The sequence below is a fragment of the Coregonus lavaretus genome (assembly GCF_964263955.1).
Source record: "Coregonus lavaretus genome assembly, chromosome: 15".
In the NCBI taxonomy this organism is placed as follows: Eukaryota; Metazoa; Chordata; class Actinopteri; order Salmoniformes; family Salmonidae; genus Coregonus; species Coregonus lavaretus.
The window spans coordinates 21,116,195-21,129,149 of record NC_140002.1 but is presented as its reverse complement, the minus strand read 5'-3'; positions in this window follow the sequence as shown (position 1 = coordinate 21,129,149).

Genomic DNA, 12,955 nt, shown 5'->3' with positions numbered 1-12,955 from the left:
ATGTTTATTATATCCACTCCTTTATTTGACTGTATTTATTCATTTGTCATTTTAATACCACAATCATGGTTGTATTAAGTTGTAACTTTAACATGATTACATTCCAACATACCAGTTCATAAATCAACTTCGACAATACTTTAACCAATACTTATCTCACTGTCTTTAATTGATAAAAAGCGTATTCTACCTTTTATGTTGATTTAATGAAATTGAGAAATATATTCATACTCTGTGCTCAATATTGTGAGAATGATTCATTGAAATGGACAATCATATTCAATCTAAAGGGCACTTTGTTAAACCCTGTGGTACAGTACAGGACCAAGAAATGGTAGAGCTAGAGTTTTGGAAGACCTACTGTTTTGGGACGGGGTGTGATACTCAAACCCTGAGGGTGTCCAATGCAAAGTACACCAACCCATTATTTACGTGAATTACAACCAACCAACACCCAACCCCCAAAATGGGACTACGTTTGCCAGCTCTGCGTCGGGGATGTGGCAAACAGCACAGCTAAGCTAAAGTCTTGTTCTGCCTGGACTGCTTGTCAGTCGAGGTTCTCAACTCTAATGCCATGCTATTGATTTGAAGTATATAAAATGTTGACAGTAGGAAATGAATCTGTTTTGTCTCTCACAAAATTATCACAGACTCAGAGTTGAGGGAGGCCACCCAAAGATACTGCAACTGCACAAAGTCGAGTCAATATTAATTTAACAATACTTCTCATTAGCATTCTATGCTGCTTGAAAAAGTACATAATATATTGTAATTAAGGCTGGGCGTGGATTTAAGATAGTTTAGCAGCATAATTGCTTAACTTCATAGTACATGCATTGAATTGCTTTATTATGCAAATGCTCAACTAATGAGCTAGTGGGACTAAGCAGCACTACATATTACAGCTTTGATTGAGACCCCAATACATGTATTGTTAAGCCTACCTATGTATATAAGACTCAATGACTGTGGCCTCCATTCACTCACCCATACAGTATGACTTTTATCTATGTTGAACTGGTCTCTCTGACTCCAAGACTGTGGCTCTGAAATGCCAGTTTCAAATTGACTGTAGAAATTTTTCTCCCTCATAGCGGGGACCCTTTCAACATCCACAACCTCAGTATCTTCAGCATCACATCAGCGGGTATCAAAACGCCTCTGCACCATTTTGATTTAATATAGATCAGACTTCATTTTTCATAAAAACAAGGGCCGGGAACGGGCTTGACAGTTAAGCAATAAAGCGACGCACTTTGCCCCTGACAACAGCCAAGTCGGCTGGCAGTTCATTGTTTGTGTTGCAGGCAGGGGTGGGGGGTGGGCGGGGGTGGGGGTGGCCTACCTGGGGAAGTTTTCCATTTCCCAACGCTGAATCTAAAATGCTATCTGCTATCACACAAACACACATGCAACCTCACAGCCACACACATACACGCACACCCATGCACATTTCAGTCACAATCTGAGGTGAAAGTGAATGTAGCCTACTTTGTGGCAGAATTTCAGGACCTTCAGAACAGGGGATTTTATCAGATGTCCATTATTTTAGTCAGCATTACCCTCCTACTCATATAGATGTAACATGTTTCAAACATTAAACAATCAAAATGTACTGGTACAAAAACTCCATGGATTTGTATTTATTGCAGCTTAAGAAATAAAAGTAAAAGATTATAGTGATAATAACCTGTCATTTTCCATAGACCATCTCTGCCTTTCCCTAACATCTCCATGGAAAGAGTTATGCTGCTTCACAATTTTACTTGAATGAGCCCCAACAATCACTACTGTAGACCCCCCCTCCCCACACACACCTTTCATTATAATCAATACATGTCACTGTTTACCGGTGACTTTGGCACCATTGTCCTATCAGAGTGTACCATTCCTCTCATTTGTGAAATTCCAATGCCTTCTAGAGAATTACACAGCAAACGATGTTGTAGAAAGTTTATATGTTGGTATTTTCTTTGGTTTGACCCTACTTCTTTGTCACTGACCACTCTACTCTCTGCCCCCCAACCCAGCCCCATGCAGTTCCTCAGTGTGATAGTGCATGGGCAATGGATGGATGGCCCCACAAGGGTGCGTGCTCAGCCCCCTCCTGTACTCCCTGTTCACCCATGACTGCGTGGCCAAGCACGCCTCCAACTCAATCATCAAGTTTGCAGACGACACAACAGTAGTAGGCTTGATTACCAACAATGACGAGACTGCCTACAGGGAGGAGGTGAGGGCTCTGGGAGTGTGGTGCCAGGAAGATAACCTCTCACTCAACATCAACAAAACAAAGGAGATGATTGTGGACTTCAGGAAACAGCAGAGGGTGCACCCCCTATCCACATCGACGGAACCGCAGTGGAGAAGGTAAAAAAGCTTCAAGTTCCTTGGCGTACACATCACCGACAAACTGAAATGGTCCACCCACGCAGACAGTGTGGTGAAGAAGGCGTAACAGAGCCTCTTCAACCTCAGGAGGCTGAAGAAATTCGGCTTAGCACCTAAAACCATCACAAACTTTTACAGATGCACAATTGAGCGCATCCTGTCGGGCTGTATCACTGCCTGGTACGGCAACTGCACCGCCCACAATCGCAGGGCTCTCCAGAGGGTGGTGCAGTCTGCCGAACGCATTACCGGTGGCAAACTACCCGCCCTCCAAGACACATACAACACCCGATGTCACAGGAAGGCTAAAAAGATCATCAAGGACATCAACCACCCGAGACACTGCCTGTTCACCCCACTATCATCCAGAAGGCGAGGTCAGTACAGGTGCATCAAAGCTGGGACCGAGAGAATGAAAAACAGCTTCTATCTCAAGGCCATCAGACTGTTAAATAGCCATCACTAGCACATTAGCACATAAAAAGGCCCAGTTGCCCATTATTTTGGCTACCATGGCTAAAAGAAGAGATCTCAGTGACTTTGAAAGAGGAGTCTCAAAGTAGCAGAGGGGGTTTAAAGGTTGTGTGTGTGTGTCTCAGTCACCAGATCTAAACCCAATTGAACACGTATGGGAGATTCTGGAGCGGCGCCTGAGAAAGAAATGGGAGAACCTATTCATGGAAGTACAGTGGCTTCATAAAGTATTCATACCCCTTGACTTATACCACGTTTCGTTGTGTTACAGACTGAATTTAAAATGGATTCAATTGATTATTTTTCTCACCCGTCTACACACAATACCCCATAAAGACATGTTTTCAAATGTATTGAAAATGAAATACAGAAATTTAATTTACATAAGTATTCAAACCCCTGAGTCAATAATTGGTTGTTGATCATTGCTAGACAACTATTTTCAGTTCTTGCCGTAAATATTAAAGTAGATTTAAGTCAAAACTGTAACTCGGGCACTCAGGAACATTCACTGTCTTCTTGGTAAGCAACTCCAGTGTAGATTTGGCCTTGTGTTTTAGGTTATTGTCCCACTGAAAGGTGAATTCATCTCCCAGTGTCTGGTGGAAAGCAGATTGAACCAGGTTTTCCTCTAGGATTTTGCCTGTGCTTTTACCCTGAAAAACATCCCACTCCTTAACGATTACAAGCATACCCATAACATGATGGTCCTCTGTAGCTCAGCTGGTAGAGCACGGCGCTTGTAACGCCAAGGTAGTGGGTTCGATCCCCGGGACCACCCATACACAAAAAATTTATGCACGCATGACTGTAAGTCGCTTTGGATAAAAGCGTCTGCTAAATGGCATATTATTATATTATTATTATATGATGCAGCCACCACTATCCTTGAAAATATGGAGAGTGGTACTCAGTAATGTGTCATGTTTAATTTGTCCCAAACATAACACTTTGTATTCAGGACAAAAAGTTAATTGCAGTATTATTTAGTGCATTGTTGCAAACAGGATGCATGTTTTCGAATAATTTTATTCTGTACAGGCTTCCTTCTTTTCACTCTGTCATTTAGGTTAGTATTGTGGAGTAACTACAATGTTGTTGATCCATCCTCAGTTTTCACCTATCACAGCCATTAAACTCTGCAACCATTTTAAAGTCACCTTTGGCCTCATGGTGAAATCCCTGAGCGGTTTCCTTCCTCTCCGGCAACTGAGTTAGGAAGGACGCCTGTATCTTTGTAGTGACTGGGTGTGTTGATACACCATCCAAAGTGTAATTAATAACTTCACCATGCTCAAAGGGATATTCAATGTGTTTTTTTTTTACCCATCTACAAATAGGTGCCCTTCTTTGCGAGGCATTGGAAAACCTCCCTGGTCTTCGTGGTTGAATCTGTGTTTGAAATTCACTGCTCGACTGAGGGACCTTACAGATAATTGTATGTGTGGGATACAGAGATGAGGTAGTCATTCAAAAATCATGTTAAACACTATTATTGCACACACAGTGAGTCCATGCAACTTATTATGTGACTTGTTAAGCACATTTTAATCTTGAACTTATTTAGGCTTGCCATAACAAAGGGGTTGAATACTTATTGACAAGACATTTCAGCTTGTTATTTTTAATTAATTTGTAAAGATTTCAAAAACATAATTCCACTTTGACATTATGGAGTATTGTGTGTAGGCCAGTGACCAAAAATCTCAATTTAAATTCAGGCTGTAACACAAGAAAATGTGGAAAAAGTCAAGGGGTGTAAATACTATCTGAAGACACTGTAAATATGTAGCCCAAGCCCTTTACTGCTATCTACAGTAGGCCATTGTATGAGCTGGTAGCTAGCTAGCTAAATTTTTTGCATAGCTAAGTGAATCAAATGTAATGTAACTTCCTATTATCTATCTATCTTGATGTATCATTGTAAATTAAAAACACAAGCTTGAAATGCATTTGTAGATAACAACCATTGAAGGGGGGGAAAAAGACTGCAGCTCCAGCTGTCAGTAAAGGGAGAGTGTAGGCTACTGGATAGGGCAGGTACTTGTGTGGGAGGACATTATGAAAATATTATCCAGTTCCAGTCCCTCGTAAGGAAGGCTATGTATTAGGACAGAGAGATAATAGCAACATAATATTCAGTGTTGTCTAACTTTAGTATAATGAAGCTTGTGTTTTTTTCTGTCCTCAGATATGGAGAGCTATGAAAGCCGGTCTGCAGATGAAAAGGTCCCAATGAATATCCCAAGAGCCTGCACACCCGGTACCTGGACTATGGTTGGCCAGATTAGCACTCTCTAAGAAATATATTTTATTATAGTTAAAATTGTCATGTTCTGTTCACTTATAATTTAAAAGTATTCATTCAGGTGTCTGTAATATAATATACTAGTCAAAAACGAATGTAGACATGCATTTCCAAATGCTTCCAAAATCTTTTTTACAATGGAGTGCCAAAATTGCTGTGGGGTGACTTCAAAACAGCACCCCCTGTAAGTAATCTAGGGTTAATACATATCATTGGTTTGAGAAGGATGAATTACGAATGTCCCAATATGTACACCGTTAAATAGCCATCACTAGCACATTAGAGGCTGCTGCTGCCTATTGAAATCACTGGCCACTTTAAGAAATGGAACAGTAGTCACTTTAATAATGTTTACATATCTTGCACTACTCATCTCATATGTATATACTGCATTCTATTCTATAATATTCTACTGTATCTTAGTCCATGCCGCTCTGTCATTGCTTGTCCATATATGTATATATTCTTAAATCCCATTCCTTACTAGTTTTGTGTGTATTGGGTATATGTTGTGAAATTGTTAGATATTACTGCACTGTCGGAGCTAGAAGCACAAGCATTTCGCTACACCCACTATAACAACTGCTAAACACGTGTATGTGACAAATAAAATTGGATTTGATTTGGAAAGCATGCTTGAGTGGCGCAGTGGTCTAAGGCACTGCATCGCAGTGCTAACTGTGCCACTAGAGATCCTGGTTCGAATCCAGGCTCTGTCGCAGCCGGCCGCGAACGGGAGACTCATGGGCGGCGCACAATTGGCCCAGCGTTGTCCAGGGTAGGGGAGGGAATGGCCGGCAGGGATGTAGCTCAGTTGATAGAGCATGGTGTTTGCAACGCCAGGGTTGTGGGTTCGATTCCCACGGGGGGCCAGTGTAAAAAAATGTATTCACTAACTGTAAGTTGCTCTGGATAAGAGTGTCTACTAAAATGTAAAAATGTAAAATGTTATATGAAAGCACAATCATTGTATAGAAACCGAAACAACTATAGTGCCACATTCTTTAAATACATTTATACAGTATGTTTGAAAGAAATATGTTTGTGTGTGTTTGATTTGCCCCCAAAACTAGAGAAAGGGTAAGTGGTATGAATCAGCATACTTGTCATGGGGCTGTGTGTTAGGTGTTGTTAGGGGTTGACAAGCCATTAGACATATATGAGGAACATAATTCTTCAAGAGCATTTCCATTTCACTGGTGATACAGGTAACTGCCAAAATAAATGAGGGATACAAAGTACTGTATATTGAAAGCAGTTTCTTCCACACCCGTGTGATTCCTGAGTCAATTAAGCAATTAACATCTCATCATGCTTAGGGCAAGGTATAAAAAGGCCCAGTTGCCCATTATTTTGGCTACCATGGCTAAAAGAAGAGATCTCAGTGACTTTGAAAGAGGAGTCTCAAAGTAGCAGAGGGGGTTTAAAGGTTGTGTGTGTGTGTCTCAGTCACCAGATCTAAACCCAATTGAACACGTATGGGAGATTCTGGAGCGGCGCCTGAGAAAGAAATGGGAGAACCTATTCATGGAAGTACAGTGGCTTCATAAAGTATTCATACCCCTTGACTTATACCACGTTTCGTTGTGTTACAGACTGAATTTAAAATGGATTCAATTGATTATTTTTCTCACCCGTCTACACACAATACCCCATAAAGACATGTTTTCAAATGTATTGAAAATGAAATACAGAAATTTAATTTACATAAGTATTCAAACCCCTGAGTCAATAATTGGTTGTTGATCATTGCTAGACAACTATTTTCAGTTCTTGCCGTAAATATTAAAGTAGATTTAAGTCAAAACTGTAACTCGGGCACTCAGGAACATTCACTGTCTTCTTGGTAAGCAACTCCAGTGTAGATTTGGCCTTGTGTTTTAGGTTATTGTCCCACTGAAAGGTGAATTCATCTCCCAGTGTCTGGTGGAAAGCAGATTGAACCAGGTTTTCCTCTAGGATTTTGCCTGTGCTTTTACCCTGAAAAACATCCCACTCCTTAACGATTACAAGCATACCCATAACATGATGGTCCTCTGTAGCTCAGCTGGTAGAGCACGGCGCTTGTAACGCCAAGGTAGTGGGTTCGATCCCCGGGACCACCCATACACAAAAAATTTATGCACGCATGACTGTAAGTCGCTTTGGATAAAAGCGTCTGCTAAATGGCATATTATTATATTATTATTATATGATGCAGCCACCACTATCCTTGAAAATATGGAGAGTGGTACTCAGTAATGTGTCATGTTTAATTTGTCCCAAACATAACACTTTGTATTCAGGACAAAAAGTTAATTGCAGTATTATTTAGTGCATTGTTGCAAACAGGATGCATGTTTTCGAATAATTTTATTCTGTACAGGCTTCCTTCTTTTCACTCTGTCATTTAGGTTAGTATTGTGGAGTAACTACAATGTTGTTGATCCATCCTCAGTTTTCACCTATCACAGCCATTAAACTCTGCAACCATTTTAAAGTCACCTTTGGCCTCATGGTGAAATCCCTGAGCGGTTTCCTTCCTCTCCGGCAACTGAGTTAGGAAGGACGCCTGTATCTTTGTAGTGACTGGGTGTGTTGATACACCATCCAAAGTGTAATTAATAACTTCACCATGCTCAAAGGGATATTCAATGTGTTTTTTTTTTACCCATCTACAAATAGGTGCCCTTCTTTGCGAGGCATTGGAAAACCTCCCTGGTCTTCGTGGTTGAATCTGTGTTTGAAATTCACTGCTCGACTGAGGGACCTTACAGATAATTGTATGTGTGGGATACAGAGATGAGGTAGTCATTCAAAAATCATGTTAAACACTATTATTGCACACACAGTGAGTCCATGCAACTTATTATGTGACTTGTTAAGCACATTTTAATCTTGAACTTATTTAGGCTTGCCATAACAAAGGGGTTGAATACTTATTGACAAGACATTTCAGCTTGTTATTTTTAATTAATTTGTAAAGATTTCAAAAACATAATTCCACTTTGACATTATGGAGTATTGTGTGTAGGCCAGTGACCAAAAATCTCAATTTAAATTCAGGCTGTAACACAAGAAAATGTGGAAAAAGTCAAGGGGTGTAAATACTATCTGAAGACACTGTAAATATGTAGCCCAAGCCCTTTACTGCTATCTACAGTAGGCCATTGTATGAGCTGGTAGCTAGCTAGCTAAATTTTTTGCATAGCTAAGTGAATCAAATGTAATGTAACTTCCTATTATCTATCTATCTTGATGTATCATTGTAAATTAAAAACACAAGCTTGAAATGCATTTGTAGATAACAACCATTGAAGGGGGGGAAAAAGACTGCAGCTCCAGCTGTCAGTAAAGGGAGAGTGTAGGCTACTGGATAGGGCAGGTACTTGTGTGGGAGGACATTATGAAAATATTATCCAGTTCCAGTCCCTCGTAAGGAAGGCTATGTATTAGGACAGAGAGATAATAGCAACATAATATTCAGTGTTGTCTAACTTTAGTATAATGAAGCTTGTGTTTTTTTCTGTCCTCAGATATGGAGAGCTATGAAAGCCGGTCTGCAGATGAAAAGGTCCCAATGAATATCCCAAGAGCCTGCACACCCGGTACCTGGACTATGGTTGGCCAGATTAGCACTCTCTAAGAAATATATTTTATTATAGTTAAAATTGTCATGTTCTGTTCACTTATAATTTAAAAGTATTCATTCAGGTGTCTGTAATATAATATACTAGTCAAAAACGAATGTAGACATGCATTTCCAAATGCTTCCAAAATCTTTTTTACAATGGAGTGCCAAAATTGCTGTGGGGTGACTTCAAAACAGCACCCCCTGTAAGTAATCTAGGGTTAATACATATCATTGGTTTGAGAAGGATGAATTACGAATGTCCCAATATGTACACCGTATACACAACCCCTTTCCTTGCCACACTTCATTATCTCAAGTCGCTAATACCTGGGCACACCTCCGATGGCCTCATAGGAACTTTGTCATTCCTCCTCCTCAGACCTCACCCCTCACTTAGTCACGTCTTAACCCTGCACAAGTCAAGCATTACCCCTTCTCTTCAACCCTCCCCTAATCAAGTATCAAACCTGCACTAGTCAATCCTCACCCCTGCATTTGTCAGTTATCATCCTTGCTCTAGTCAAGCCTCATTTCGCTTTCTCACCCCTGCACTTTTTTGCACGATGAGCTTTTCCATTGGCCGAAAAACATGCAAATTTGACAACAAAAAAACGCGTGGAGCTATAAGCTTGGGAAAATGTAGATAGCAATTATCATCGTCATAATTAGCTATGATTAAATTAATTTAAATTACAATGTTGCTAGCTAATATGAATGTCATACATTGGCACTACACTGGCAGTAAGTTAACACAACCACTCCACTTCCCAGATCTAGGATAACCTATTAAAATTCTGGTACATCACCATAGCTAAATAACATCGGTTGGTTTAATCAATAAAGCAAACCATGGCCATTTCAAAATGAAAGCTAATTAATTGGCTATAACTCATTGATCCTGCTTTGTAAATAGACCTACCCCATCTATGTAGTTTGGGTGTTAGCTAGCTTGTCAATAAAAGAACACAGCTAGCTAGCAAGTTAAAGATGGAACACCCAGTAGGGAAACCAGTGCCACTGTCCGTCCCACAGCCATTTTCTTTTGACGAAGCAGAGCTGGGAAGCATCGCAGTAAAATGTACTGCGGTACATAATGCTGCTGTTGTATCACACGTGCAATGATGTCCCTAAACTATTGATGTCCCTAAGCTATTGTTGCTAGTATTGTTTAAATTAATTTAGTCATGATGATAAATGATTGCTAGCTGGTCAATAGAAAATCTCATTGTGATTTTAAAATAAACAATGTGCTTTAATGCAAGGGTGAGAGGTGAGTCAGAGGGTTGATACCTGACCAATGCAGGGTTGAGACTTGACTAGGTGAGGGGTGAGGTCTGAGGATGAATGACAAAGTTCCTAATATGTATTATGTACTTCTAACACCAATACAATCCTGCTGTCTGCCAATCAGTCCAACACCTTAGCCACTACACCAAATACATGAAGTCACTGGTGTCAAACAAAGGAGGATGCCTCTTACAGTATATCAAGCATCAAGAAAACAGCAACTCCAAAATGTATCTGATGTTGATTTCACCAGACATCTTACAAGTGTTACCTGGCATGTCACACCAAGCAAGTATTCAAATCATTGCAAAGCGGTAAGGACCAAAGTCTTTTAGTCTCACTTTCTGCAGCGCCTGAACATTCAGTTTTACTTGGCTCTTCAGCGCTATTTTGACTCCAAAATCTGAAAAATGCATGAAATTCCATGAGTAAAGGCACTGATCGGTTGGCAAATTCTTTGGACATTTTAAGAATGATGGAAATCCTTTCATAATAATGAAAGGACCAAGTGAGGAGGAGGGTTAACACATTCAACATCATTATGTGACAAAAAGTTAAGTATTGTGAAGATTGTGCTTTTCATTATCCTTACTGTAGCATAACATTGTCATGAGAACTAGACTGGTTAAAATACTTGTTGGCAGTCTAGACATGTCTACTGTGATTGTATTCCAGTCTTTACCCATCTGAGAACCAAAGAAAGTGACAGGGAAAAAGGAAACAAAAGAACAGACTCAGTACAAGTTAATTCACTTTTTTATACCATACATAAGACCAATGAATATAATACAAAGGGCTTGTCCATTTATTTTTATTTTTTTTGTAACATTCTCATATACAGAGCAAGTATTGACTAGATCTTACAATCTGTGGTACTTCTCCTTTCCCATGCCGTTTAATCTTTACAGTGCACGTCAGACGTCCTGTAATCAAACTGTGTTGTCGATCACTCAAAACCAGATGACTGGGGGACAGGAAGGCAAGGGTGGCAATAAAATGCCTTTATTAAAATGAAACAGGGAGCAGAGCAGAACTTATATTCAACACTTGGGAGTAAATGTTGGATGTTTGTTGACGATGCACTGGTTATATTGTGTCGACGATCATGGCTTTCACACACGTATCAGTAGCCCGACTGCAAAATGGCCCCACAGTTGAAGCTTATGCCAATTTCAATGCAACTAAAAATAGTTCCTGTAATGTGTACATAATTGCTTATGTATTTATATATTAAAACACAGCTGTCATTCAGGTTTGTAGACACATCCACACACTATACCCTGTCTCTAATATTTAAGGTATGAATATCTACTCTCCTGTTAAAATTTAAACCCTAAAAGTTTTGCATTTGTACTGGCATTGTCAACTACTTTGGCCTGGAAGCACGGTTACCCATTGACTAATATCACAGAAGAACTTCCACTGCATGGTCTCCACATTGACTTAAATGTACTCAAAATACCATTAGGAAAAAAGTAGTGAGTTCTAAACTTCCTTTATTAAAAAAATACAAATATATACATAAATTCTATTTCAACTATTAAAATGGGGTTGAAAAGTAAACACCTGAAGCCTGTGTATTCATGGACACCTTTCCTCTAGCTGTTGCCACACCCTTTAATTTTTGCAACGGGTACAAAACTTACGCCACTTCTCCCGTATCCTCAGGCGTCACACAATGAGACTGGAGTATGACGCTCCAGCAGGCAGGGCTCACTTCTCACACCATCCGTCCCTACTAGTTTCCTTTTGGATTCAACACCCATGGTGAGAGCTTCAGTCAAACGTGGATTTTAGCTAATTTAGAGCAGTATCCCATCTAAAATGTGGATGTGTACAGTGCCTCTGCTAGCTAGGTCAAAAAGGGTTGCTTCTAAATTGAGGGGGAAAAGAGGCACCATTTTAGCCACTGCCATGAAGACTGCCGAAAGTAGTTTTAAGGCGGCTTTATCCAGATAGGCACGTTTGAAACAGCCTCTGAATTCCTGGTCACAAATTGAAGGATTAATGCACTGTTGTTCACATTTTTCCTCTCGCACTTTTGACTCATGAATACGAGGACTTGCCTCAACTCACAGCCACCATACTGATACTCCGGAACCCGCAGAGTAGCAACCAGCGTTGGCATCTATTGTCCCTCAAGTCCTTGAGAACGGAAAAAATAGTTATAACAATGAGATTTGTTTTTGATTGTTTTTTTGTTTTTAGAGCTAAAAAAACCTTACAACCAATTCTGTCGAGGATACAGCTAACAGTACATGTACTGAGTTCAACAACAGTTCCAGTTTTGCTAAAGCAATAGATACAGCCATTTTTACTGACATTTAAAAAAAAGGTCTTGAACACCTTGTGTCAAAGTGCAGAACTGCTACATTATTGGTTACAGACATCTATGTGCTATAAAAACAGCTTTGGTACAATAAATTATCAAAAGGGAAAATAAATTCTTGTAAAATTCACAGCATAATTGTGAGGCAAAAAAAGCAGTCACATAAAATTCAGCATGTTTTCATTTTGAAGATGAACAGAAGACATTTCTGCAGAAGCTCTGTTGGAGGAACCACATGCTGAAGAAACAAAGCAAAGAAAAGCAAGTAAAAAGTAGGAAGGGACACCGTCATAGCTAATTCCACCCATCTTGCAAAAAAAATACTTCTGTGAACTTATAAGGCCTGGCAATCACTGGGCCTCACAAGTCATACATTTTAGTTAAAGGCCTCAAATTACCATTCTCAAAACACATTTTTTCCTACTTTTTCTTTGTAAAGAATTAATTTTATTTTTTATCCAGACTTCAAAAATACAGGAAAGCTATTTTCTCATTTAAACGATAATGTCCAGCTTCTTACCCCACCCTCCCACCCTTAATTTCAGAGTCC